Raw genomic sequence first — 26,112 nt, forward strand, 5'->3', positions numbered from 1 at the left:
AACCCGCTCCTAAGTAGGACTCTTAGACCTTATGGCTAATATTTTGCCGACCCTTGTTATTGTTAAGACGGAATTTCACGAATCGTATGGTTTTTTCATAATTTTTCTCTTTCTGCGCCTCGTCTGTTGGTCCTTAGGGTTTCATAGTATTCCTCTCTCCCTATATATATATATATATATATATATATATATATATATATATATATATATATATACATAAACATATATATATATATATATATATATATATACATATGTATATATATATTATATACATATATATACATATATGTATATATATTATATATATATATATATATATATATATATATATATATATAATACGTATATATATATATATATATATATATATATATATATATATATCATATATATATATATACATACATATATCCTCCTGGTGGTTTCATCGTTGGTACATCTGCCTCCCTTACAGAAATTTTATATTCCTGTTCTATAGTATTTTTAGATATGTAATGCTCTGAAAACGTTTTACTTTGAGTTCTTGGGATTAACTAAAGGATCGAAAAACCTTAGTTAAGAAAGCAGCTGCAATCTTGTGATATCTCATCACGCTTTCATATTGCAGAGTCAGACAGATATACCAGCTTAAAATGAATAGTAAGAGATATCTTTTTAAAACACAATTCAGTGACCATATTTCTCACATATTCCTGTGAGTCTGAAATCTTCAGTGATTTAAAGTGACACGGACAAATTATTAATTGCAGGTGAATCTTCTAAATTCTGGGTATCCCGATTAGCTGACTAGTAGCGTAACCAACTAGAGCATTGGTTATGCTACTAGTTCTGCTCTGAATCATTCTTATTTTCTCTACTAAAAAGGCACTTTGCATAAAGAACACCGCCTACTTTTATCTTATCTATTAAAACATTCGCGAAAAAATTCCTTCTCATCATGAAACAAGTAAAAAATGCGCCGAAGTTTCTTCGGCGCAATCGAGTCTTGTGTACAGCGTATAATCAAGGCCACAGAAAATAGATCTGCCTTTCGGTGGTCTCGGTATATTACTGTATGAACCACGGCCCATGAAATTCTCAGCCGGCCGTGGTGGCCAGTGATGTTGCGTTACCAGAATCATGATCATGGTTAAATTTAACCTTAAAGAAAATAAAAACTATTGAGGCTACAGGGCTGCAGTTTGGTATGTTTGATGATTGGAGGGTGGATGATCAACTTACCAATTTGCAGCTCTCTAACCTCAGTAGTTTTTAAGATCTGAGGGCGGACAGAAAAAGTGCGGACGGGCAGACAAAGCCGGCGCAATAGTTTTCTTTTACAGAAATCCAAAACTATGTTTTTTTTTATATCAATAAAAAAAAACGTGAAATGTTTCGTCGTTGCCTAAGAGGCATTTTTAGTTCGTTTTTCCTTTCCTAGTGAGAGAACCATTTTGCACGGTCTCCTCTTACCAGATGAAATTCGCTCTCTTTATTCCATGATATACACTAACACCCTTGATGATACATTACATTGAAGGCTATTTAACCTGTACAGATCTGAATCTACTTATGAACCGAAATATTTAGGTGTCGAATTTAAGCTGTCAGCAGCTTAAACTATAAAGCTCTGTTACTGAAAGCCGATTATTACCCCGTACAGGAAGAGCAGTAATAAGGGTATCAAAGTATAACTGATTATCGTTAAAACGCAAAGAAGCAAAATGTAATTTGTCTTTTCAGTATTTCATTAGTTATAAAAATTATTACCAATAAGTCATATGAAAATACTTAGCAATGAGAGTTGACTTCAATATCGTATGTAAATTCGTGAAAATGATCTCCTAATATTGAAAGGAAACACGGTTAATTAGGTAAGGGAATATCAAAATGAAGAGAAAATTAGTTACGCAGATATTCATGATAAAAATATCAACTTTATAAGAAAACAAGTAAAAAATGCACCGAAGTTTCATCGGCGCAATCGAGTTTTCTGTAGAGCCGCTACAGCGTATAATCAAGGCCACCGAAAATAGATCTATCTTTCGGTGGTCTCGGTATAATGTTGTATGAGCCGCGACCCATGAAACTTTAACTACGGCCCGGTGGTGGCCTATATATGTTGCCTGTATATGTTGCCAGAAGCATGATTATGGCTAAGTTTAACCTTAAATAAAATAAAAACTAATAAGGCTAGAGGGCTGCAATTTGGTATGTGTGATGATTGGAAGGTGGATGATCAACATACCAGTTTGCAGCCCTCCAGCCTCAGTAGTTTTCAAGTTCTGAGGGCGGACAGAAAAAGTGCGGACAGAAAAAAGTGCAGACGGACACACAAAGCCGGCGCAATAGTTTTCTTTTACAGAAAACTAAAACTGCTTATGTCAAATCCTCATTCACGTTTCTAACACTGAAAAGTGAATTCGTTAATCAAAACCTCTGTTCTGTTTATGTGTTACAAACGTAAAGTATTACGCATTAAAAAAATTTTAATCATTAATCTATTTAATTTGGAAAACCCTGCTCTCCCAAAAACACGTGAAAAGATTTTTAGGCAAATTATTAAACTTGGTCTTATGTCGTAACCCTTCGAGATAAGCTAGGTATGCAAAGCTTTGTGGGCTTTAATGCTTTTGTGAAAAAGTAAAATCTGGGATTTAAAAGGATTCAAAAAATGTTGCAAATACTCTCTATTTGCCACAGTTATTTTTACCTCATGGGGACGATTTACTGTATGAATTTTATTGCAAAATAGTATAGGGAAAAGCGATTAGATTCAGTGTAACCTCCTCAATAAAGACGTGGGTCACCGTGGTCAATTGTTAGTGGCCTAGGGCCTGACCAGCTATTGTTCTGTGTTTGATTCTACTCAAAGGGGAACATGCGAATTAATCCATTTGTTAACTGCTTGTGCTTACAGCCAGATGGAGAGAAGGTGTGTCCTACAGCCTCGTCCGACTGTATTATTTTGAAAGTCCTCTGTGGATATGGGCGTGTATATATATATATATATATATATATATATATATATATATATATATATATATATATGTATATATATATATATATATATATTATATATATATATATATATATATATATATATATATGTGTATATATATAAAAGAATATATATACATACATATATATAATGTATATATAAAAGTGTGTGTGTGTATACGCGGTCTATAAATGAAGAAATGAAGCCTTGGCGCAAATCTCGAATGTTAATCCTTCTAATAATGCTTTTAATGACACAACAGCCGGCACAGATAAAGGAAACAGGCACTAAAAATTCAGCTTTCTCTAAATAATGTTAACATGACTTGCTACTCATCTGAAACAATTGAAGCGAGAACTGACATGAATAAACATTATAAATAATATGATACCTCGCTGTCCCTCGAGCTTGCTACTTTCTTCGAACTGATTCCAAAGACCCAAAGTTTTTTCAATGAATATAAGAGTCACAACAAACATTCTCTCTATGAATATCAAGTGAGACATCCACTTGCCTAGGACACATGGCCCGACAGAGAAATCGTCTCTTTTGTCGACTTTATTTCGTTGTTTGCTCTCCTAAATGAATTTGGCAAAATTCTTTGGTAGAACAGAAATTATTCATCATTAAGCGTATTACTTTTCATGGACAGTTGGAGACAAAGGGTGACCTCTTTACGCAGTAGTTGCAAGTGGATTGCTTGTATGATTGCAGTCATTCGTATGTACTTGTCCGTGGGAATTCTTCTCATTTATTCAGGTTTTTTATATTCCATGGAAACCACGGTATTCTGGAAAAGTAATAATGCCATGTAATGTTGGTAACTTTTTTGAAGAATTTCATTTGGAAAGCAACATTATACGAGTCTTTTTTTTGTAGATATAGGAGTGTCGACTATTCTGAAAGATAGAAAATTTCATTATTCTTATCTTTATTTCATTATTTTTTACATTGTTAATCTTCGCTTGATTTTCTCGCTTTTGCGAGAGAAATTTCCGTTTTGTTGATTATGCCGCCTTAATCCCAACGGTTCATGAATGTTGTTCTCTGTCTTCAAAAATCTGTAATGTATCTGTCCGTCTTAAAAAAGAGATTCTGGAACCGTGCATTATAGGGAGCTCGCACTGTCTTCATAGTTTGCAAGTAAGTGAAATTTCGTATGGTCTTCTGAAAGGGGTATCCTTGATAAAAGCTCCGAAAAATAGTTGAGGACCTCTCAAAATTTATTGAATGATGACAAAATTGCTTGTACACGAAGAGATGTTGCAAAAGTGTGGAAAAGAGTAAAGTAGTAACCCCTCCCCCAAAGAAATAAAACCGATATGCAAATGAATTCCAAGTATAATTACACGAAATGATAACTCATTTCCTGCACACATGAACAGTTTAAGTGCCTACGAACATTCAAATACCTAAGCTCTTCGTATTTTCACATGTGGTAACTGACTGTCTTTCTTAATAAAATGGATCTGTGTATTATTAGAAACCATTTAATTCCGGAAGCTGATCTAATAAAAACAATGGCAATTAGAAGAGAAGTAATTACATTTGATGTACAATTTCTTTAACATACGTAAGGCAAAAACTCTTTTGAGACAGTCATTAAATAATGAAGAGAAACGTCTTTTCTGGAAATCTTGCTTAACCGATTAAAAGAAACTGCGTTTTTCATTACAGACTCGGATATCTTGCTTAAACGTGACCGAATAAGACCAAAATACATATTGAATATGATGCCGACGTAAAGATTAGGATCAGGAAAGCAGAGATGATAGAAAAACCTTCCACGAGAAGGGATGCGAGAACTGAAGATGAGATGAATATTGGATCTGCTATTTTTCACTTTCTTCTCTCAATTCTCAAGAGTCAATATCAGAGTCGACCCTCCAAAAATTATTTTGATTTATTCTTGAACGCAAAGAGGAGCACTCTGCAGTTTTATGGCCAGAAAGGAATTACGAATCATATTTAAAAAAAACGACGAAAAGTCTCTTTCATTTTATCTTCCTCGAACGGGGAAAAGAGCAGAGGTCTCGGATGATTAAGGAAATTCGCTCGCTGAAGAGGGGGGAATGGATGATGCATTTTGCAACAGAATCTTATCTTTGGGGAAAAGATATTTATAGGACGCAAAGCAGCGACGCGGTCGTATCATAACGCTATCTACATATTTCAAGCGTCTAACCATCTTTCTGCTTGATAGAAGCGGCAAGGTTAACTGCTGTTATAACACATATATATACATATATATATATATATATATATATATATATATATATATATATATATATATATATATATATATATATGTATATATATATATATATATATGAATATATGATATATGAATAAACACAAACACACACATATATATATATATATATATGTATATATATTTATACATTCATTTATATTGTATATATATATATGTGTGTGTGTGTGTAAGGGGGGCGGGGTTAATTGTGCCTGCACAGCATAATCTTATTCGTCTTGTAAATTCCCTTATTTTCTACCAAGAAATATTCAAACATCCAAAAATATTTTATATAATTAACCATAGATATTAAACGATAATTAACCATAGATATTAAACGATAGAAAATGATCAAATGTGTTTTCCAGGTGACATAAGAATCAGAATAACTCTTCATAATGTCCATTGATACCTAAGCTGAACCCGGGAATGTTTGCTGACAATATACGGCGTCCCCACCTCTTCCGCAGGAAAGATAACGCCGCCAAATATGTCCGCAACATGTATCACAAGTACGAGCACCATCACCAATCACGCATACGGAGCTTTCTGCTGTATCCTTCGCAATAACATCCCGCAGTTTAGAGTAATAGAGGCTTGAGCGATATCCAGAGGCGAAGCATTGCGCTTCCGCGTCCCTAATGATTAATTATAAGGTCTCTGACCTTCGTGTGAGCATCTGATCCGCTAACATTGGGTGGTCGGAATGCTTTCGTGGTGATATATTGCTCCTGGAGTCTGATACAGAGTATGACAAATCATCCCCCTCATCATCCATAGTCATAATTCTTGCCAATATTGTTGCCAAGACTTGTTCAGGTATGCTTGAGCAAAGGCCTCGACGGTAGCGTGCATGTATGTGTGTGTATATGTATATATATATATATATATATATATATATATATATATGTGTGTGTGTGTATTATATATATATAATATACACCGGTTTCTTCCACGATGGCATTTCCAAAAGACAAGATATTTTGTAAGTCATTACATTTTTATTTGTCATTCGTCTTTCTTATTCCGTCTGTCCTGTGACATCGAAACTCCTTACACTAAATAAACAGCCTCTCATGTTCCTGTGCTTTCCTTGCCTTCAAACAGACAGGTTAATCTTCCTCGTTAATTTCAAGTATCGTTTTTATGAAACACAAACTTTAATTTCTTTTTTATCTGTTTTTATCCCGCTGTTCCATTAATTTTATCTCGAAAACGAACATTTTCCTTGCGTAACTTTTTCCACTCGCAAATATAAAAGCTGCATTCAAATATTTTCATTTCCCTTTTGTAACTGGCTTGTACAATATTTTTGTTTCTTAATTCGCTTATGAACGAAAAAGTTTTCATGATTTTAATGACGAAATATTTATATTCACAGGTATTTGTATGCACGCATACATATATATGCTATGTATATGCCTGTATATATATATATATATATATATATATATATATATATATATATATATATATATATATATATATATATATATATATATATATATATATATATATATATATATATATATAGTATATATATATATATATATATATATATATATATATATATATATATATATATAGCATGTATATATAATAAATAGTACACAGTTGTTTTGAACTAGAAACAGAACCGTATGAAGATAACACCTCCAAAGTGATAAATTGTGGGACTTTTTATGATAAATGTTACATCATTTCTCGAAATGGGCAGAGACCGTGAAAGCGCAAACTCCTAATCATCAGTGGAGAAATCAAGACCAACGGCTTTCGTTTGTCACACACAGTATGCAGTCACTATGAGGAAACGTGGAGAATTGACTGAATTCGAAATATTATTTTTCAAAGTAAAGATGACTGAAATTAATTTAAACTTAATCCATTCGACAACTCGGAAGTATCATCAAATATGGGTAAATGAATTACCAATGCAATCTTCTTCTTCTTTTAACGTGATTTTTTCCCATTTTTTACATGGGGTAAGCACGATGCCTTCTTTTGAAGGACTTTGATATTGCGTTGGGGTAATGCAATACGGTATTTTATTTGGTCAAACTGTCAAGCAAGAAAAACTAACAGAATAAACTGCTGGAGTAACAGATCTAACTCCACTGTGCCAGACTGATGACCTGACGTAACATGGGACTGATAGTCGCTGCAAGCCCTAGCGGTGTACTGCAAGCAACAATGGTCATAATGACAGCCGGAACCAATAGACTAAGCTCATAAGGACAAAGAGAAGTCGGGCAATAAAAGATAATCCTGTGGAGTAAGTCAGATCCTTGATAAAGGACAGATGCGAATGCAATTCCTGATCAATTTCCACCCAAAATGGATGGCATTTGTAGAGCCATTAAAATACCAGATCCTCGAATCCATTTCAGTCAGACATGTTGAAATGTCATCGTTCTCGTTGATGCATTTTAAATCACCATATTTGCCAGCTATTTCGTTATTCCTCCATTGCATCAAGAAAATGGATGGAATATTGCTTTGGATAAATTCACTTTTATATCTCCGTATTGCATTGCATGTAGATTACATAAATCGTATTACATGCAGAGACACAAAGATGCAATTCATTTCAGAGGAAAAGATATAGAAGTTCAGGTGAAGGGGGTTGAAGTATGGAAATCTAGGGACACACCTTCGGATATTCATTTTCGCCTCGCTCTGAACACTAAGAGGACCTTCAATAAACAGGGGAAAGAAGGTAAAATTCTGGAGAAATGGATGCGAAGGGACGAGAAGAAATGGAATTTGCAGATGACTTAGAAATTCAAAACCATAGATGTGAGAATCATGTAGCTTCTCCTTATTGAATGTAAGGAACTTACAACATTTCATCGTTATTCGTCAGCCTTCAGATCATTTCTCTTTGCATTCCAGTTCTTCCCACCCTCGCTTTCTCACTTCGTTGATATCCTCCCCTCTCCAAGTGGAGGATGAGGATTCTAGCCTTATGGCGTTAGCTTATGCGCCACCGTCGACTGGCTTTCACTGGTGATCACCCAGTACTGTAACAATTCTCTAATCGAGATATCATCAGTGCAGAACCTGTTTCCTCTTAGTTAAATGATGAGTGTGTCCAGCAGTGGAATGCAGACATTTCCTTTCAGTCATTTTAGGCTTTTCTCTGAGCTGAGTATTTGTACTTTATTTTCATGATTGCCCACACCCGTCTGTGCAAATTTCCAAACATGTTTTCACTCTACTTGCAATTCAACTAATGATCCCTGAACTAGCTATCATTGAAAGCTTAATTCTGTTACGAACAACTCTTCCTTGGTCATGCTATTTTATCCTTATCATTCAGGATTTATTTTATAACAGTTCCAAATACGAAATTATTCTTTCACTGGTTTTGCAACCCGAAAAAGATTAATTCAGTTAAAATATTTGCTTCTAAACTAGACTGCAATGAAGGCAATTTATTGTAGTGACACAATACAGAATATTAGATAAGGGGAGAGATAGGATGGAGAATCCAATTTAAATTTTTCCTTTGATGAACGGAATGGTAATGATGCTTTGGGCAATCGTATGAGGCTATGTACATTTTATAATTATATATCACTAGTATTCTCATTAAAGAGATGGTGCAACGCACAGAAAAACGGAAGGGTCCAGTGTAAGCAGCGAGGGCCACTAAGAGACACGTAAAAGTAGAAATATGGTATTAGAAGTCGTGAGGACAGTAGACGTATATATGACCTTGAAAGTCGAGCAGGGTGTGTAGTTTGAAGATAAAGATGACGAAAAATGTGAGTATATGTGCAGTGACTCATTTCAATACCTGATACAGCAGCATTATGTTGTTGGTCTTTGGAAAGACCTACACCTTGTTAGATGAAATTTACGAACACAACCAAGGATAAGAGATTGTCCATCATGAAAGACGTACTATTGACGGTGAAATATAATAATACTAAGTAAGAAAAATTTCCTTTCGAATTCCGTTTCTTCGAAAAAGGAGGAAAGGAATCAGCATCTCACGAATGGTTGTATCCCGTCTAGGCCCTCCCTTTTTCAGTTATACTGTGGAGTATCGACCGCTCCTGCCCCTCTCTCTCTCTCTCTCTCTCTCTCTCTCTCTCTCTCTCTCTCTCTCTCCTCCCACTTCCACCTCCAACCACACAGCAACCCCCAAAAGTCTGCTAATAATCAGGTACATAATTTACTCCGTAGTCCAGCAAAATGATGCCAGCTTTTGAGAAAAACTCCCGTACCGATTCCTCCTAGTTCGATTCGGAGATTGAACGCTAATACAGTTATTTGTATACTGAACACACTACCGATTGCGTTATGAGGCCGACGAGAGAGAGAGAGAGAGAGAGAGAGAGAGAGAGAGAGAGAGAGAGAGAGAGAGATGAATCGACGACGGAAGAGAGAGAGAGAGGGGGTCGATGACTGCCGAGAGAGAGAGAGAGAGAGAGAGAGAGAGAGAGAGAGAGAGAGAGAGAGATTGTAAACAAGAAATTTAAGTCCCAGTTGGAAACAGCTTGCGCGTGATTTAAGAATCAGTCTCTTATTATACTGAAGAATTCATTTAAGTTTCTCGATCATCTTTATTTAGTTTTTATTAATCACATTATATTTTATTATATATTATATTAATTACATATATTATATTAATTATATATTTTATCATATTAATTATATATTTTAATATATTATATTATGTTTTATTAGCTGGAAACTTCAGTAACTAGACTTTTATTATGAAATCTTCACAGTGAATAACAGGCTTCCTGAGGCGTCTGTTGCATGGAGACTGAAATATTTTTACATTTATTGCCTTATGTCTTATTCTCTTCTCTCTCTCTCTCTCTTCTCTCTCTCTCTCTCTCGTTTTTCTGCTTTTCCCTAAGTCATACTTTTACTGCTTTTATTACTCACGGAAATTGTCTTTGAGCGTAATATATCTTAATTAGTTTTTCTCATATCATTGCTTTATTCATTTTTCCAAAGTTCTCAAAGTGTCGCTTCTCTACGTTGTTGCCTAAATCTGTAAGTTCTCAGTATAGAATTTTCTTAAAAATTAAATTTTTTAGTTCTCTGATTCAGAAGGTGGATAGATTTCTAATTCATATCAGATTTTTCTATACTTGATTTTTTTATGGCTGGATGCACACCTAACACTTCCACTTTTACCCTGGCTTAGAACCGAATTTAGTTTGATATTAATGTGATTCAAAACGAAATAACATTCCAAGAAAATTAGTAAACCATAGATTTTTAAATACTGGTGTTTTGTAAGAAAAAACTGTTTTTAGTGTAAATCACGGAATGCTTATACCTTAGCGTAATCAGAATCAGTTCAGTCGCTTTTTAATCTTCTTAAGGTAAAAAAACAATTTCTGATAAACGATGTTATTCTCTTAATGCTTCAGTTTCCTTTGACTAATAATACCCCAACCTTTTCATAGTCGAGGTCGTCTGTCACTTGTTGAAATGCCGCTTTTCTTTTTTTTTTTCCTTTTGCACAATCTTGATTATTTCTTTCCTAACATTTTGTACATTGAATTTTATATTTTTGCTTGTGCTTTAAATGTCCTCATAAGAGTTAGAGGGAAGATCAGCTCGGAAGTTTGTAAAATAGGATTTTTTTTTTTGTCTCAAGGGTTAACATACATCCCAGTTCAAGCGTTCCACTGCTGGCGTTAAGGCAAGAAGAAACTGTTTAAAGAAACAAAAATGTCCAGGTAAAAATTCAACCTTTTTTTTTTTGTATATTTATTTTTCTGATTTTGTGCTTCCAGCCTGAGAGGTAATTTGCATGTTGCGCGACTAATTCCAGTAAATCAGATTGTAAATAATTCTGTTGAAGGTAAATCTCATCCCACTCGACGTAATTATTTTATGTTTTGAATTGGATTTTTTAAAATTTATATTTGCAGTGTAAATTTTTCTAGTATCACTATTTATTTATTATTTATTATTTACTTATTACCAATGGAATTCTCTAGAAATAAACTCTTCATGTTTTCTTAATCTATAATGATACGAATCAAAAGAAATTTTATCATATAATGTAATTATTAATCACTTCAGTTGGACGCCTTTTGTACTTCATTGGGCATGGCCCAGAAGGAGTTACCTCTTGATTCAAAGCGACTGAAATTCTAGAATGAAGTTACTAGCCTCACAAACTACTGTAAGCAGCGTCTGCTTACAAAGTCATGCACTTACAACAGAAGTGGCAAAGATTCTAAACTTTTCTTAACCTCACCCTGGCAAACTACCAGTCAACATGGCGTCCGCTCTCTTAATGGTAGATTGCCATGCCACGATAATGAAACATTCATTCTCTGTCTGCGTATGTAGATCCAGCAGTGGGCAAGTTCTGTGATAAAGACTTGATAACTTCAATATATCCAGATCACAAATCAGATGTTTCAATTATGGCTACCATCAAAGAAGCGAAATGTTCAAACGGCGCCAACACTGTACAGATTTCATAACAAAGTGGGTGAATTACTTGCTTTCCTGGAGTCTAAAACGTTTCAGATGCCGACAAAAGTTTTAACGATTAAGCACAATATAATATTTCAGTCAGTTCTCATTAGAGTAGTTTCAGGTTTTAACTCTGGTATTTTCAGTAACTACTTTTTAATGAGTGTACACCCAATGAACTCCTTATGTGAACAAGAGGAGTACTAAAATTCAACAATATCATTCAATAGACTGCAGTCATACATACGCAATGTATATATATGTATATATATATATATATATATATATGTGTGTGTGTGTGTGTGTGTGTGTGTGTGTGTGTGTGTGTTTGCATGTGTTTGTGTGTGTGTATATGTGCATATATAATTATATATATATATATATATATATATATATATATATATATATATATATATATATATATATATATATATATATATATATATATATATATATATTTGCATATAAATAAACATATATATAAATATGTGTGTGTGTATGTTTGTGTGTTTGGATATTTTTAGCTTCTACCTCTGTGAGGGTTTTGAATTAACTTCCTCATTCCTCATTGCAAAGCACTTATATAACATCCCAATATTATTCCAGACTATTCACATGTTGATTGTCGGCAACTTCACGACCAAAGTTATATTGCATCACTTTGAAACAGGGAGAAACTAAGTCAGGGGAATTCCACTAATGCACATCTGCAGAAATATTTCTGCTGCAATTTGGGACAGAAACTGAGCTCTATAGATAATGCGCACAATAGATTATATTTGGGACGAGCAGCCAAGTACTCACACATCCACTGTTTAGGAGCATTAGGTGACTGCCACGAATACGGAAGCCCGATATCAATCAGAGTCTTAGAACAGAGGTGAAATGGGAAGCGTATCATGTTCATGTGGGAAATAAACCACTGGAACTCAACGAGATTTATGAGATGATGGAAATTATTCTTCATCTCTACTTACTGCATTTTTTTCCATTAAACATTAAATTAAGTCAATGCCTGAGAGCCAGTAAAAACACTAATAATTAATCAAAGAAGTTTTTTATATACAGTTGATTCTAAGAATAATATCTGTTAGTTAATAATAATAATAATAATAATAATAATAATAATAATAATAGTAGTAGTAGTAGTAGTAGTAGTAGTAGTAGTAGTAGTAGTAGTAGTAGTAGTAGTAATAATAACAATATTCTCCATTAAACATCAAATTAAGTCAATTCATGAGAGCCAGTAAAAAACAATAATTATCAAAGATTTATTTATATACATTTGATTCTAGGAATAATATATGTTGATTAAATTAATAATAATAATAATAATAATAATAATAATAATAATAATAATAATAATAATAATTGTAGTAGTATTAGACTCTCATTTCTGTTCAGTAGTTCACGAAACCTAATTCCCTTTATATGAATCTCGCCCAGTGACCAGACAACTAGTTGATTACTAATCAGATTAAAAGGGACTGATTCCTCGGGTAGAATACTAAGGCCCCGTGTAGATGGGAAGGGAGAAATAACGCTGATAAAGCTGAAGTATACGTTAATGATGCATTTACAGTAAATGTGGAAGTAAAGCGACTTAGAAGACTGCGTACTCGGGATACAGAGGATACAGAAGATTTACTTGACTGCACTGAAATTGTGCCGTAGTGTGGTGTCATGGAGGAATGCAGGAAAAGAAAAATCATTCCGGTCACAAAGGAATTGTCCGAAAACTCGCCAGTCCCAGAGAAAACAAACGGCAAAACTCAGGAACAAAACTTGTGCGCATGATGGTGAAGAATCCTGCTTTTATTGCCGGCATTTAAAAAGGTGTGTGTGCCCCAGTACCTTTCAGAAACGGAGCAAATTAGCCTTTCTAGCAGCAATCGAGAATCGGGGGAAAAAAGGACGTCCAGGTATTTTTACCTAATTAGCAGTAATAAATGGGAAACGTGATCAGGAATAAAATTGGCTTTTAATTATCAAGCATTGCCCTTTCAAGTGAAGGAAAAAGCATAAATTGGCGAACATTTTCACAAGGTAAAAGCAATATGCGTGGAACTCATTTCAGCTCACTTTTATATCCAATTTAAAATTTCAGTAGAGCGAAAAAAAGCTTTCATGTTTACACTAACACTAATGGATAAACCAAACCCATACTGTAACTCAATAGAAGTCAAGTTGGTTCATCTATCTATAGCTTAATAATAAGTACAGACAGTGGTAAAATGAGACTTTATTGTTCTTAAGAAGAAGAAGAAGAAGAAGAAGAAGAAGAAGAAGAAGAAGAAGAAGAAGAAGAAGAAAGGGGAGGAGGATAACTTAAGTATACCTTAGTTTAGCCAGACCATTGAGCTGATTAACAGTTCTCCTAGAGAGGGCTGGCCCGAAGGTTAGACTTATTTTACGTGGCTAAGAACCAATTGGTTACCTAGCAACGGGACTTACAGCTTATTGTGGAATCCGAACCACATTATACCGAGAAGTTAATTTCTATCACCAGAAATAAATTCCTCTAATTCTTCATTGGCCGACCGGAGAATCGAACGCGGGCCCAGCACAGTGCTATCCGAGAACGATATCGACCCGTCCAATGAGGAACTATAGCGGGGGAAAAGAAGGACAAGGAAGATTGTGGGGGGGGGGTGATGAGTGATCGGTGAAATCGTCGGTTTACAAGGTCCTGACTATTTCTTCTTCTATGCTACCAACTCCGGAATTTTTCTCCTCTTTCCTTCCTTGATTTTTAAAAATCCATTTATATTTTCCTTTCCCTTTCTTCCCTCGCGTCTGCGCTATATTAAAGGCTGACGCAGCCATTAAGTAAATGTGAGTAGAAATATTTTGTGCGACATGATTAGTAAGAAGAGTGAAAGTTCTCCTTCTGGGTTTGGTCCCAGAGGAGAGAATGAAAAATTACTTCCTGGGGCAGAGTCGTTCCGCCCATCTGACCTTTTTCATATGGTGGGAAAGACCGAGAAATAAGGAAATGTTTGTTGCACCAGAAATCCCATTGCTCATGCCTTTACGAAAAAAAAAAAACTTTTCCTGTTATTGTTATTTGTTTTGGCGGTAAGACGTAAATTTTTTGTGCTGAAAAATAGCGTCAGTCTTTCTTTTACTAAAGGGAACCCGTAGTGTATGTGTGTGTGTGTATATATATATATATATATATATATATATATATATATATGTATACATATATATGTAGCCTATGTATATATACATACAAACATACATACATCATATACATACATGTATGTATGTCATATGTATTTATATTATATATATATATATATATATATTCTATATGATGTATGTATACATACATATATGTATATATAAAGAAAGAGAGAGAGAGAGAGATTACAATGGGTCGTACGTGTTCAAATACCCTTCAATATTAAAGAATTGTGTCACTTCCCACTTCATCTGTCTCTTCCATTCAAGTTATCTCTCTCTTCTGTATCCTGAAGTTATTTTGGACAAATTAACAATGATAGCACCTAAATACCTGTCTGTAAATAATTACTTATCATCTACCAGCCCTAAAGCATCGTCGTGGAAATTGTCAAGGAACAGCTATAACGCGGGTCAGTTCGAATACGCATACTAATTCTTATTTACATTTATAGTGGGATATTATACACTTCAGAATGTATATGTATGTATTGCTGAATATTATTCCATTTTCTTGCTACATCGCTATTTACATTAAAGAGAGACATGATATGAGAAAATATATTCATATAAAACAATGATAATGATAAAGTTTACATAACATAGGTATAATTATTATTTGAATACACAGATAGGATTTTATTATTATAAATGATTTGTTTAACCAGACCTCTGAACTCACAGATAGGATTACCAGTTACTATTCTGCATATGACAGTTTGACAGTGATTAAAGGGAATGGTTGACATATTGCAAAAGGGCATTGTAACAAGCATTGACTTTGACGTGGAAAAAGAGAAAAAATATTTTTATAAATACTTACCTACCGTACTACCATACAAGAGTCTTTGACCTCATTAACGATACATTTCCGCCTCCACCAGAATTATAACCTGTTCTCAGCCATTCCCTTTTATTTGGGAAAATGCAGTACTAACAGTGAAACAGAAGGAGCACGGCCATCCAGATATGCTGCTTTATCAATCTTTTCGTATGCTGCATCGCTTGTTTTTTTCATCACAGATACAAGGCTACAGTTAGCTTCCATTTTAGTAAGAATAATCTTTATATATATATATATATATATATATATATATATATATATATATATATATATATATATATATATATATATATATATATTTATTCTGCGTTACTTAGATTTTTGCTATCACAATAATAAGACACCAAGAGGATAGCCACCAAACTACTCTGCATTACTTACACTTTCTTTCAAGACAGCAGAAAGCTATCATTTCATTAAATACTCGTCAGAGACAATAAAAGAAGACAAATTCAATAGAATTACTCTGGATTCGGGACCAGATTCAGAACTATATAGATCTAAAAAGAAACACAAACAGACACCCCTACAGAAGGAACCAAAAACATAAACTACTTGGCAGGGTAGAAATAGAAAGTATAGGATTGTTAGATTTTGAAAGGTTTTACAACATTTGATGTTGGTTAAGGTTATGACGATCTGAGATTTATAATTTGCTATCTGATTAATTCATATGGTATGAAATAAGAGATTTCCAGGAAATAAAACAGTAAGAGGCCACAGTTTGGCAAGATAACTTTCTGCTTCTGGAAAACTAAAGATCTTTTTCGATTATTACCAGACAGACAAATTTCCTCTATAGTAAGTGTAATCTTTACGAAGTTAGGTCTGCTCATCATATTTGCAACGTAGCTCAGCATTTGCCATTCCCTCCCTAGAAATGATCGCATATCATTATATTGTAGGTTCTTTAAGTGACTAAAAACTATATATTTTAGAACGTGTCACGTTCTGAAAGCATATCCCTGCATACAAGGATGTCTCCATATTTGATGTTATTGTTGGATGTCAGGTAGTTTTTCCAAATGATTAACGGAGTGATTCATAACCCAGCTGCTACTCAATTCCAGCTACAGAGCATTATTCTACCTTAGTAATGCTAAATGAAAATTTAATCCATGAAGATAAGAAAATTATTGTTTATAATGATTCCTTGAATATAGTTCAAGCATTGAATTAAAATTCTAAATACCTGTTGAGTGTAGAGATTTTAGAGTAAAGGTAATTAACTTCTGTTGAGTATCAGCACACATTAGCGTACTTGGCAATGAAAGGGCAATGAAGCGAGTTAGAAATAAATATTATAACCACCTCCTAATATACCCTCATATCTTTTTGCAAAATCACTATTGATGAATCGAATTAATATTACCTGTTAATGGATGCAAAGATGATAGAATTATTATATATGCAATTAACGTTTGACACAGCATTATGTACCTTTCATTACAGAAATTCGCTCTGATCTTGACTGAAAAAATTCCTTAATTGGAAACCGAAATATGAAACGGATATTGTACAGCAAAGTTTGAAGAATCATTTACGAATACTTCACCAGCAATAAATCCTTTGAGCGTCACAGGGAACTGAGATCTTGACATAAAGCGGGTAATTAGCCCTATAGAAAACTGCGCGATTAATATTTCACTTGTGCTGTTGGTTAGGGACAGAACTACGGGAGAGTAGATAAAATAAAAGTTACATGGAGATCGGTTTGCTAATAAAAATACGTCGATTCCATTGACATCGGTGCACACACGCACTGAATTTCAGTTTGTGGGTGTATGACAGATATTTGAGAGAGAGAGAGAGAGAGAGAGAGAGAGAGAGAGAGAGAGAGAGAGAGAGAGAGAGAGAGAGAGAGAGAGGCGAACTTTACTAAAGAAGCTGGGTTCTATCTTATTTTCTTCTCACTAACCTTCATGCGCACTTTTTGCAATTTACTGCAGATGCGGTATTGGCGCGAACGAACGTTTAATTGAATTCTAAAATGCACGAGCAGTGTAATCAGACGATTCACATAAAAATACTTCTAAGTTCACTTAGCTCTTTGCTTTTGCTTCCACCATACTCGTTTCCGCTACATCTTTACATCTTCCTCCGTAATTCCACTTGTTGAACTGATGCAGATCCATAGTGCGTGATATCATTATCTCCAATTAAAAAAAGTTCATAAGCATCATTCAACAGTATATCTTTGGATAAAACACAGGTATCACTTAGTATCAAAGAAAAAAAAGTAGGAGCTCACATCCAAAAGAGTAATTCGCTTATCGTCATTGTATAAAAGTTAGTAATATAAACCTCATTATTCAGTCTGCATTAAAAATACGAATCGATTTCCGCACCATTCCAGCTCACACTCATAGCATACAACTCATGATTCCAGTATTCATAACTCACATATCAAATCAGTGCTCTATTACTGTAAACTCACAACTTTTCATTCTGTTATCCAGTATTCACACCTAACTACTTTTTATTCTGTCATTTAAAACTCACAGCTCAATGTCATTTATTAAAACTTCACTTTATGATTACTTAAGCTCATCATACTTAACACATTCACATCTGATCAATAATGAAAAAACAGCATTCACTTATTCATTAAAGCATTCAGAAAACTACTTACAGATACATATACAAACAAACACGGAGAGAGAGAGAGAGAGAGAGAGAGAGAGAGAGAGAGAGAGAGAGAGAGAGAGAGAGAGAGAGAGAGAGAGAGAATGTCGACATTGAAACCCTTCCTTCTTGCCATAGTCTCGGCACTTTCACTTTTTCCATCCCTCTGGGAACTTTTGTCCTGGTTCAACTGCAAGATGCAATTTCCTTCCAGGGAGCTTTTACAAGCGTCCCCATTTTCGGAGACTTTCAATTGGATCCTTTGCCCCATTCTTGATTCTCATTCAATTCACCTTTCCAATGTCAAGTTTGCCTCTCTTCTATTTTCATTTCCTTTCCTTTCGGCGACTCGAAGATGGCTTTATTCTTTTTGTTTCTTTTCATGTCTAATACTCATCTATTTTCATCCCTCTGCTTTAATAAATTTTTTAAACGTAAGTTTTAATCTGTTGGGTTGTTTTTTCAGCAATATTTCCATTTTCCTGTGATTTATATTGAGTTCTTTATCTGTTCATTGTCCTTTGGCGACACAAAATTTTATATTAGTTTTTCTCCATAATTGTTTATGTCTGCATGTGAATAACACAAAAAAGGGCCCTTAGTCCACATAAAGCTACGTATAAGCCCATGGACCACTGTGTGAAAATAAACATTAGAAGTTCCATGTGGTAAGTACAAAATATCTTCTATTTCGGGAAAAAATTTCAAGGCGTAAAATTTTTTAAAAGATAATAGTATGTCTAAAAGAAAGTCGCCTTTTTTGTACATTTTGTCCTCTGTTATTACTCAGTGTAAGATACTAGATGTATATCATTGATCTACAGCTGGTTCTATAAATTTAAAGAGAGAGAGAGAGAGAGAGAGAGAGAGAGAGAGAGAGAGAGAGAGAGAGAATGGTATGCAGGAATACTCATCCAGACATCGCACCATCAAGAGGAGCTGCTTGGCGTTCTTTCACCATGAAATGAAAATGCCAGAGAAGACGCCATTACATTAATCTCCTTGCTTGTTTAGACCCGAGTGGAAAATCCCTCTCCTGTCTGGGACGGGAACGAGACGTGAAAAGATAACAAAATGAATTCCTTGCCAAGTCTTCCCGTTAACAAATTAACAACGCAACAGTATGTTCACCTGAAGGAATCACCTCAGGAATTCATTTCCAAGATGCGTGGATTTGATGCATCCAAACGTCGCTGGTAATAAAATTGCTTGCAAACAAATTCAGCTCTTATATACGCCTTGAAGTAGATCAGGCACGTCTGACCTTCAGCATTTGACCTTGGAGACCCTTTCATCTCTCCTAATTGTTTATTGAATGAGTCTCCAGTGCGTATGTTTTTGGTCTTGTTTTACTCTTTAAAATCAAGAACATACTGTACACCGTCTCCAGGCCCAAGTGCACTAATATTTAGGGATTTTATATTAACTCGTTCACAGGTTTTTGTTGGACGAGGATGTAATTTATCCCTTTTCTTTCGAGGTTGGCCGGAGAAGGGAGGTCAACTGTGGGTGACTCTTTAGCAACGTGCGGGTTCCTTATTGCGTTTCAAATCTCAGCACTCTGTATGGAAGATGGCAAAGAACAATAAGATTAAGATGAATAATAATATGTCCAATAACTATATAAACTTACACAGTATTTCGTTATGACAACAGTAATTATCAATCTTGAGATAACAATTGATGAAGGCAATAATAATCTAATATTTATGAGCAACAGAGAAGAAGTACGAGAAGAAATTAAAGATATGTACCAAAACGCCCCAACAACGAATAATTATGGAAAGTAATCAAGAGGAAATAACTTAAACCATTATTTATTCATAAGGTGAATTTACGAGTCATAATCTCTACATTGTGCGCATGATCTGTTACGATTGATCTGATACCAAATGTCAAGCATTTACAAATATTTTGCTCAAAAATGTTTCGATCAACACCAAGATACAGTTCACACTGGACATACGAGTATGATCTCCTTTTGGGATTAGGGCTTTTTCTGACAGCATGGGGTTTCTCCGGTCCGAGGGATTGGGTTTTTTTCGTAACTGAGACCTCTCCAGCTTTTTCTATTTCAAAATGCTGCAGTTCAGGAGGGACAGTGTTTTTCCTCGATGCAGAAGGCGTTTGGAAGTATCTGTTGGACAGTACTATCCTGATTCAGTGAGGTGTATCTCGTCGAGACTTTTTTTAAATGATGGATTACCCTTTGACGGTGCATTCACCGTTCAATCGTCGACAGCCAACAAAAGCATACTTGCCTTTTTTGAGGGAGCGCCCATTCGCTTCCTTTCCCCGTCTGATCGAACGCAAATTCCTTAACCGTAATCTAATGAAGAGAAGATAATGCATGCCATTTTTAAAGACTTTACTTTCTTTCGCATGTTTCAGACATGACATATATACACACATACGTACATACATACTGTACATACATACATGCTATGTGTGCTTTATGCTTCCTAGAGTCTAAGTGAGACACGGAATCTCCCTCGTTCTGTGGGAGCAGGAACTGCAATGTGGCTTGCCCACAGCGTAAGCCTTTGTTTAAACGGACTATATATGCAATAGGGCGCAGTTCTCATTCTCTGAGTGAAACGAGAATTATTAGTAACAAAAGGTGTGTTTGCATCGAGGCGATTCTTTTGATTATGCGTTGGCAGACTGAGAGTATTTCCTCTGCCTGCACATTTGCTTCTTAAGGACGGTCGCCCAAGCACAATGACCACAGACCACACTGCTCAACTTGGCTGAAAGAAAGCGAACAGTGTTAACAATGTTTCTCGGCAGGTGGTTCCATGCACTTGTCTGAAAATGCTAACTGAGAATTTGGCAAGCGTACACACACACACACACACACATTCACACATAAATATATATATGTATATATATATACATATGTGTATATATATGTATGTATATGTATGTGTGTGAGTGCACAAACACAAATCATGTGCATGCAATTTGGAAGGAAATTCCACGAAGAGTATAAAACCTGCGGCAGTCGTCTAGGTTAAATGTTTCCCGATATCTCTTGTTATTCTCCTCCTCTAAAGGAATCTCTTCCCAAGTAAATAAAAGAAAATAAACCAAGAGAAAGAAAGAAGAAAAAAAAACGAAGAAATCCCAAAAACCCCCTTTGGCTTGGCCCCAAAGGAGAGCAATTAGCTGCAGACTTTATTTCTTGTCGGGTCTCATCAGGATACTTATTAGGGGTAATTATGCTTATGTGATTTTAAGACTCTGAGGGACGAGAGGGGAAAATGAGCTTCCTCTTCAGATTGTTTATGGCAAACAGAGACCGAAGCCAATTCTCCTTTTTTCTCGTTTCTAGGGAAATACAGTAAGATGAGTTCTTTTTCTTCCTTCGTTTGATCACTTGCTGTGTAAGAAGCACACTCATCATTACATACATATATTTATTATTTATATATACATATATATATATATATATATATATATATATATATATATATATATATATATATATATATATATATATCAGAAGGGAAACGAAAGACCAAATGAATACGAGACCATGTTATTGCAGTAATACCTTTACCCATGCCGAGAGGCAAGCCTCTTACACGGAATAACCGCAAAATACCTCCATTATTTCGACCACTCTATGTTCGTTTAGTGAAGCTGAGTAAAAATAAGATCTGTATACTGATTCGATATGAAGTACATCTTTGTACTCACATGATGTAATCGAGTGACATAAACGTGCACCTTATAATTCGGGCAATCAGAAGCATCATTCTCAATCTCCCTGTAACGATAAAATTCCAATCATGAAAATATATACGGTAACTGCGCATAGCAACTGAAATTATCCTTCCGGCCAAGCACATATGGACACCTGCCCTCTTTTTGCTTTATTTTTTTTTCAGATCCTACTGAACGGACAATGTAAACAGAAAAATAAAGTTTGAGTCAATAGGTTCATGCGGGTGAGCGGACCCATCCAAAATGTCAGGTGAAAAAGTCTGGTCGGAAAGTTGTTTGTTTTAAAATTGTCTGTGACGGAAGTAGCGAGCACTTCACGCCGGATGCTCTCAATTATTGCTCGACAGCTATATTCTGCCCAAAGCGACACCTGCACTTGCACTTTTTTTTCAACAGGAATAGTATTTGTTGCTCTCTCTCTCTCTCTCTCTCTCTCTCTCTCTCTCTCTCTCTCTCTCTCTCTCTCTCTCTCTGTGTGTGTGTGTGTGTTCAGTGACAAGTAAAATGGTAAAATGCTAGATTCCATCTCTCATGAGCAGTCTATGTTCATTTTACATAAATACCAAAATACTGTTTGTGGGTGTGTATGGTTACATTACTCAGTCGTTTGTGAAATTGGTGTACTGTAAAAGGACGATGCCATCCAGCAAAATAATGTTTAAAAAACAGAAGTGTGGGTAGGTTGTGTAGCATTTTCATAAAAGTATACCTGGACAAAATCCACCAATAATAATAATAATAATAATAATAATAATAATAATAATAATAATAATAATAATAATAATATGCTCTGTTAAAAAGAATGCCAGCATCAATGGAATTGATTTTATACAAGATTTTTTTCAATTCTTCTCACTATTCTCTTTTCTTCAAGGCTGATATCTGCTAAGAGCTGGCCGACGTACATAATCTGGATAAGGAGAAAGGCAATAAGTTCTGAAAAAAATTATACTCAAGTTTTATTCTGGTACACGCGGATGTAAGTTAAACATGGCGTGACATATCCGTAGAGTTTCAAGTTGTCAGGGTCGTTCTCTAGTGGTAGAGAATCTTCGTAGCGTCGTCCTCGAGTGGTAGGGAGTCTTCCTAGAGGTTTTCTAAAGGCGTCAGCGTTTCAAGCCGTGTCTTCGGCCTTTGTCAAGACAGGATGGGTTCGTCTGGTTAGAATGGCATCATCAGTCGGTATATATAGGGCCCAGGGTCGTACGTGGGAGGGGGAGCTGAATTTTGATTAGATGCGTTCGAAAAGATACATCAAGGTAAATACATATAATTTGAGGGGCTCCCAAACAACAGCAAACAAACTAAGAAAATCTGTTATTTATTTCCTCGATGGAAAAGGGACGTCATTGAGATTGGTCATGCACTGTTTGTATTTGGACATAAAGCGTAATTAATGATACTTTACTTTCGTTGCAGGACCGATGCTTCTTACCATGTCATCGCAGTCCTCCTTCGTACCGCTAAGGTCTCCATCATTCCGCTAGCTACGCCAGCAGGGAACTGCTTCGTCCGGAAAAATGCGTATTTTATTACTGAACGTAAGTGCAATTTGCTTTGATTGTTATCGTTGTGGCAAGCCATTTATTTTTTTGAGACAGGTCACATATCCCTATTATGTCTAGAGAACTTGCATTGGGCCTTAAGTACTCAGCTACCACTTCAGAGTTGTCCATGTGGGGCCAGGGATAACAGGGGGAGATCCTCTCAGTCGAGTAACAGTGTAATTTGTGCTTGTGTTGTTAATAAACTAACTGAACACTTTTAAGTTAGGAATTGTTCAGGTGATTTTCTTTTTGTTGATGGTTGTCTTTTCTTATTCCCGTTTTTTTTTTTTTTTTTGTCGGGAGGTTGCTGTCCATCTACTTAAAATCAGATCGTTGCGGTAGGAGTGGTGTCAAGGTGCATGCCCACTCTCCCAAACACCGCCACGCCACGCATCAGTCACCCACCAAGCTCTATGCCAGTGGCTACTTGCTCACCAGGACCTGCACTGTGATAGTCTCAGGCAGCACCTGAAGTCTTCTAGGAGCAATCCACGTCAGTTACTAGCCTAGACTGTCTTCTCCAATCGCCGACTCACAGTTGTTTCTCTTTCTCTAAATATTTATGTCCTTCGGCTAACGTTGTAAGGAGTGGAATACACCAAACAAAACTTAGTACATATAATAGAAACCACTATAGGCTTAGCTATCACACATCGTCCGACACGACACACATAAAACATGAAATGTGCGTGTGTGTGTGTGTGTGCAAGAGAGAGACAGACAGAGCCAGAGAGAATTATGACTGTGGTAAGGTCGCGCTCGTTCTAACTGAACACCGCTTAAACCCATCATCATCATCATCGCCCTTCTTTATTACTTTTGAAAGCCCTTCCACCTGCCTCATTCCTTCATAATTAAACATTATTAAACTGAGAGATGGATGCCTAAGGGTATTTTTCATTGATTTTTTTGTTTGAAGGCTTTCTCATTCATTATTCTTGAACCCTCATTCACTATGAGACTCCTTAAACTTTCTAATTATTTCTCTCCTTGTTTCACTAAACCTCTTTCATTGAAAAATTGACGGTGATTTTATTCATTAGAACAGACAGTCTCAAATGTATAAACATTATCATTCAAAATAGCATTACAGGAAGATAATCTCTCTTTAAATATAAGAATAATCTTATTTTTTTTAGGTAAACTAAACACGATAATAGATGGAAATGATCAGTTAGAAGAATTTCTAACATCAGAGGTTATATATTGTAGCTACTACCATTTATAAGTCTAAATATGATGAACATGCAAGATATACTTGTAAATACTAAAACAAAGCCTTAAAAAAGCATATATATACAGTGCATATATATATATATATATATATATATATATATATATATATATATATATATATATATATATATATATATATATATATATATATATATATATATATATATATATATATATATATATATATATATATATATATATATATAATATATATATGTAAAATATATAATATACATATATATGTATATATGTGTGTGTAGTATGTATACATATATTGTTAACACCTATTTTTTTCCAGTACGTACTTTTTATATTTCTGTATTTTTCGCTACTTGCAGCACTTTCATTATCTTTATTATATTTTATATATTTTTTTTATTTCTATTTCTATTTGTATGTTTAATTGTTAATTAATCTTTTCTGTTCTTTAGTCCTATTTTTAATTTTTCGTATTCTTATTTTCTGTTATTTGGTATTTTTACTTTCTAATGTTCTTACTTTTTATTTCAAGTATCTTTAAAAGTATTTTTATTATGTTCTGTATGTATCAATCTTGTTATTTTTGTTATCTTTATTTTCTATATTTGCATAATTTTCTGTTTATGATATTAAATTAGACTATTTTTATTTTAACAATTGGGATTTCGGTTTTCAATGTTTTTAGCTTTACTCTATCACAATATGCTGTTTTATTTTAATTGGTTATTTTATTTTATTTTTCTCATTTTTATAATTTTTTAATTTTACTATTTTAATGTTTTATCATTATTGTTAGTTTTCCCCATTTTATTTGATTTTGTATTATTTTATTTTTATTATTCACGTTTATTATAAAATTGTGATTTTCAATATTTTATATTTACTGAGCAAGTTCACGCCTATCTATTCTTATTTTTTTTTGGTGTTTTCAGTCAAGCTGCCGTTACGCCAGCAAGGGCTCTTGAACTGAAAAAATGGTCATTAATAAAATGAGTAAAATTAATGCTGTGGAAAGGAGAAAATATGATCATGTAATGAACATTATATATGGAAAATGGCCAGATTTGAACAAATGATTGCAATCCGGACATATTGCTTGGAGCCAAAAATGGCCCGAATGGATGTTTTTTAGGGGTGAAGCGGACTTTTCCTTCAAACTGAGAAAAATGCAGCCTAATGAAAAGCAATTGATCACTATGCATGGAAAACGGCCACAATTGGACAAGTGATTGCAATTCGGTCATATTGCAGAGGGCCAAAAATGGCCCGA

At 34.7% G+C, this 26,112-nt stretch overlaps 1 long non-coding RNA gene across 2 annotated transcripts in view; it reads left to right on the plus strand.

The window, feature by feature from the left end:
- The window catches only part of LOC136844340 (uncharacterized), a 138,390-nt gene extending 113,488 nt beyond the window's left edge, over positions 1-24,902 (plus strand). Inside the window, exons 3-4 of one of the 2 annotated variants that reach the window (XR_010854822.1) lie at positions 10,864-10,945; positions 23,500-24,902. This is a non-coding gene — a long non-coding RNA (uncharacterized lncRNA). The remainder of the gene's footprint in view (positions 1-10,863; positions 10,946-23,499) is intronic. The other variant, XR_010854823.1, reaches the window with a different exon arrangement.
- Positions 24,903-26,112: the final 1,210 nt, after the last annotated feature.

This window comes from Macrobrachium rosenbergii, chromosome 12, assembly GCF_040412425.1.
Source record: "Macrobrachium rosenbergii isolate ZJJX-2024 chromosome 12, ASM4041242v1, whole genome shotgun sequence".
In the NCBI taxonomy this organism is placed as follows: Eukaryota; Metazoa; Arthropoda; class Malacostraca; order Decapoda; family Palaemonidae; genus Macrobrachium; species Macrobrachium rosenbergii.